The sequence below is a fragment of the Giraffa tippelskirchi genome, chromosome 5 (genome assembly GCF_054371585.1).
Source record: "Giraffa tippelskirchi isolate mGirTip1 chromosome 5, T2T-mGirTip1v1.2.pri, whole genome shotgun sequence".
NCBI classification, from domain to species: Eukaryota; Metazoa; Chordata; class Mammalia; order Artiodactyla; family Giraffidae; genus Giraffa; species Giraffa tippelskirchi.
In genome coordinates, this window is record NC_137279.1 from 74,512,403 (window position 1) to 74,517,717 (window position 5,315).

Sequence of the window (5,315 nt, forward strand, 5' to 3'; positions counted from 1 at the left end):
CTCCACCACTTCTCCCCTTCCTTTTAGATGAAATTTTTTATTGATTAAAAGTCTTCCTCCATAAACTGAAGTTAAAACTCATTGACAGATGCAGTCCAATGCCCACCTCACAGAATTGCTCAAGATTCAATGAGCCCACATGTGCTCTGTTTACCCATATGAAACACTCTGCAAATACTAGGCTTTATTGTCTTTTTAAAATAACATAGGAAGAAGTGAAGAGTGACTGATAATGAGAAATGGTTTCTTCTAGGGTGATGAAAATGTTCTAAAACTGTGGTGATGATTGCATACCTCTGCAAGTATACTAAAAACTGTAGAATCATGAATTGTATGGCATGTGAATTCTATCTTTATCAAATAGCAAGGGCTTTGCTACTGTGGTCAGTGTGTTATTTGCTCTGAATGGTCCTGCCACTCGTTCATGCTACAGATATTTCTTGGTAGTTGAAGATGCACCAGGCTCTGCATTTAGGATCCAGAGGGAAAGAAAACAGACACGATCCCTATCCTCATGCAGTTGGGGTCATAGACTTCAGATGAGAAATTACACTCAGATGTGGTGAATCCTATCTCCTGGAAAGTTAAAGGGAGCCAGGGAACAGCAGAAGGGCTCATCACAGTCTTCAGTCTAAGGAGGTCTCACTCTGACCTAGGGAGTGGGGGAAGGGTTACAGGCAGAAGGAAGAGCATGAGTAAAGTCTCAGTGGGGAGAGAGAGAACCAGAGCATCTGGAAAATGCAGAGCCAGCCGAAATAAAGCGGGGGTGGGGGCAGTGAGGAGTGATGGGGCCAAGGTGGTGGGTATGGGTGGACTCACAGAGGGCCTCATAGACTTGGCTAAGGAGTCAAGATTTATCCAGCGGGCAACTGGAACCCGCTGAAGGGAAGCTGATAAGCTGAAGAAAGGTGAAATGATAAACACCACTGGGAGTTTGTGTTTTGATGAACCTCTGGTTGCAACGTTAGATTAGAGGCAGACTGCTGCTAAGTCACTTCAGTCGTGTCCAACCCTGTGCGACCCCATAGACGGCAGCCTACCAAGCTCCTCTGTCCATGGGATTTTCCAGGCAAGAGTACTGGAGTGGGTTGCCATTGCCTTCTCTGTAAAGAGAGACAGAGAGGCAATTAAACAGATTTTTAAAATATGTAGAAGTGATAGGATTTGGTGGTTGAATTACTTGGAATGGAAGTGAGAGAAAGACAATTGCAAGGTGATTCAGATTTTTCAGTTTGGGCCCATGGGGGATTAGTAGGGAGGGAGAGAGCAATGGGGGAGCACACACAGGGGCCAGGACACACAGTGGTTAAGGACAGGGGCCCTGAAGCGAAGCTGACTCTGCCTTCTTATTGTTGTTACCCAGCTTCTCCATGACCCATTTCTTGAAGATGGGAATAATAGTAGCTTTCTCAAGTGCTGCTGTGAAGCTTATATGAGTTATTATATGTGAGGTACTTAAAATATCTCTGTTAAGACCACATTAGTGTTTACTCACAGTTAAGACTACAAAAGTATTCTTCATTTTTATTGCTGTCATACTTCCAAGAGGTGAAGTCCAGGAAGCAGTTAGATGAGTGTCTACCGATGTCTACCGTTGGAGATGTAGATATCAGTGGCATTGGCAAGCAGATGTTGTTAACACCTTTGGGAGCAGAGATCTCTCCTGGCAAAGGGCCAGGAGAGGTCCCTGAGGTGTTCTATCAGAGGGACAGGTGGAGCCTGCTAAGGGCACACCAAGGGCCTGGCAAAGACACAAGAGGAAAGGGGTGGGAGTGCCCGACGCCAAGCCTCAAGAACATCCTTCTAACTCTGTGGGGCCTCTGACTGTCCCCTCACTTTCCTTACACAGTCAAGATTGCTCCAGCTAGGTATTTCCAGGGAATATTGATGAATTCATTAAATCTAGTTTTTAACATCTATGCCTAGAAACGGTGGCTTCCCCGATGGCTCAGTGGGTAAAGAATCCTGCAAAACAGGAGACAGAGGAGACATGGGTTCGATCCCTGGGTCGGGAAGATCCCCTGGAGGAGGAAATGGCAACCCACTCCAGTATTCTTGCCTGGAGAATCCCATGGACAGAGGAGCCTGGAGGACTACCATCCAAAGGGTTGCAAAGAGTCCAACGTGACTGTGCACGAGCATGAGCTTGACTCCTCTTAGATCATTGGCTCTTACGGAAGTGAAAAATTAGGGACCACGTGATTTATTTATTTGTTGAGTTCCTGTTTATGAGGAGATGTTGCTGAGTAATACTTAAGGCGGGTTCTCAAAAAAAAAAATGTGTTAACTCATAGTGGCCATGCTCTTTTAATGATGATAAAATCGTCCTGTTGGTCTAGTCCATTGAACAGATCCATGAGAAATAACTCCTTGTAACATAATCAAATGTCATATAATCAGTGGATAATCATCCTTCACCTTTTCTACAGCATCTTACAATTTACAGAATGCTTTCATAAGCACCATCAGATGACACCTATCTTCAAAGGAGTCACAGATTATTTCCATAATCTGTGAAATTATTTTCACCATCTTGTAGATGAGAAAATCAAGGCTTAAAGAAATTAGTTAACTTGTCAAATCTTGTACAAGCTAAGTGAAGGATCGAGACTGATAGCTACCAAGAGAGTGGCGAATGTAGTGGGTAGGGGGCAGGCAGCAGTCGGAGCTGTCCATCCTGGAAGCAGGCACTAAAGGAGTGCCTTGTCTGCAGAGGATTTAAAAGATAGTAAAACCAACTAAAGGCAGTCTGCTTTTGTTATCACGATGCAGCACTAATTTCAAATACTGTCAGTAATAAAACATTCCTCCCCGCTGGGCACTGAGAAGCTGGCTTTTCTATCCTCTGATAGAAACGTTAACAGAGCAAGTGAACCTCATTTCCGGTCACAGAGAGAGATTTTTCTCAGTACTTTGCAAAGAGTTTCATACTCCAAATCCCCGTCCATGTTAAAACAGACACATTTTCTTTGAGCTTGTTCAGAGTCTTACAGAACTGCACTTCCCCAAGACAAAGAGCAACCACCACATGACCAAACTTCTAGGAAGAAGTGTCTCAATCTATTTTACAGAATTTCTCGAGAATCTTCTAAAAGAGCAGCACCCATTCGCTCTCTCAGCAAAACGCACAGAGTAGCTCCTCTGAGAGTGAGGCGAGGCAGGAACCGTGCGCGTGAGTGGGTCCATCCGCCAGGCCAGCGGGCTATGGACAACGTGCTTTGCAGGTGAGCTAGAGGGTTCTGTCTCAGTGCCCACGCCCTGGACCTCCTTGGAGTGTGCCTCTCACTTGCCTTCTGGGCTTCAGCTATAACGGTCCAGAATTCTCCCATCCTAATTGAGAAGTGCAGCTGCTTTCTTATCATATGTGAAACAGATCGCCAGTCCAGGTTCGATACATGAGACAGGGTGCTCAGGGCTGGTGCACTGGGAGGACTCTGAGGGATGGATGGGGAACACATGTACACCCATGGCTGATTCATGTCAGTGTATGACAAAACCACTACAATATTGTAAAGTAATTCGCCTCCAATTAAAATAAATTAATTAAAAAAAATAAAATAAAATCACAAAGGCTAATTCAGCAGCAGAGAGTTCTAGCTGCTAGCAGGCCAGAACTGAGGGGTTCCCAAAACTCTTTGATGCTAAAACTCAATGCTCTCGGTGCTAAAACTGAAACAGTCCAAGGCAAATCAAGATGGTTGCTCAATCATCCTTCTAGTTGCTGAGACTTAAATCATTTTGGGGGGGCTTGTTTTAATTTGTTGAAATCACCATGGGTCCCAAGCTTGGAACATGGAGAGGCTGGTCAACATCTTCATCTTAGCTATGTATTGGAGCCACACAACAGGCTCACATATGAGCTCCAGAAAAAACCTAGAGCAGGGTTTCTCAACAGCAGCATGACTGACATTTTAAGCAGGACAATTCTGTCTTGTAGGGGGCTTTCCAGTGCATTTTAACAACATCCCTAGCCTCTACCCCATGTATGCCAGGAGCACACACACACACACACACACACACACACATACATACACACACACCACTCCTCTGTGACAATAGAAAATGTCTCCAGATATTTTCAGGTGTCTGGGAGGGGGAGCAAAATTGTTCCAGCTGAGAGCTACTGCTCAGAGAGATGTCTCTGGCTGCCTCACTAAAAACGGGGGCGTGAGTGCTCAGTCACTTCAGTCATGTCCGACTCTTTGCGACCCCATGGACTGCAATTCCCCAGGCTCCTCAGTCCATGAGCTTCTCCAGGCAAGAATACTGGAGTGGGATGCCCTTCCCTTCTCCAGGGGATCTTCCCGACCCAGGGATCGAACCCACGTCTCTTATGTCTCCTGCATTGGCAGGCAGGTTCTTTACCACTAGAGCCACCTGGGAAGCCAAAAATGGGGGCTGTCGGGTATAAATCAAGGCTGGAAAGGGGGAGTGTCCTGGCTTCACAGCCATTCTATCTGCCACATAAAAGACTAATAATGACCACTGTTGACTCTTCTTGGGTAGAATCAGAAGCAGAGTTAGGCTGAGATCTCCCTTTTGAGGCAGGAGGTAGATGCTCCCCTCCCCCAGGGTAAAGCAATTGGAGATTCATCCCCTGCAAACTGAAACTCCTAAATATCAATAGCAGGACAATTGAGAAAGGACACTAGGCCCTGCCCAGATAGAAGATAAGAGACCATGTATTTTTCATTCTCGAAGTCAGGACACCTTCCCGACTACATATGCGCAGAAAGGCTCCTTGGAGGTCAAAAGGAGAGTGATCCTCAGTGATGCTCCGCCCATAGGCTCTTTGGTAGAATCCATCTCGGTTAAGAGATGCATGTGCACACATGGGAGGACACTGAAATATACCAAATATGGACTCTGAACCAGGCAAATCAGAATGACTGGCCAAAGGAAACCCAGAAGAAATGTCCCATACAAATGATTTAGACCACCAGGAGAGTGTGACTCTCTCTTAGCCCTTTCGTGTGTCTATTCATAAGTACTGTACTTTTTTCTCCTAATAAATACTTTGTAACATTACTTTCCATCTTTGTGGAAATTCTTCTGCGTCAAAGCTGAAGGGTCAGGGCCTTGTCACTGACCACTAGTCTAGTGGCCAGCATTCGGTGCTCTCAGCACCGTGACCTGACCTCAATCTCTGGCCAGGAACGGAGGCCCCACTTCAAGCCATTCCAGGCCCACACCACCCGAGAGCTCTGTGATAGTGCCACCTGGGCAGGTGTCCCCTTAAAGAAGTGCTTCCCACAGGATGTTACAAGGATTACTTCCTGTCCTATGGGATGCTCCCCAGGAAAACAAAAGAGAGC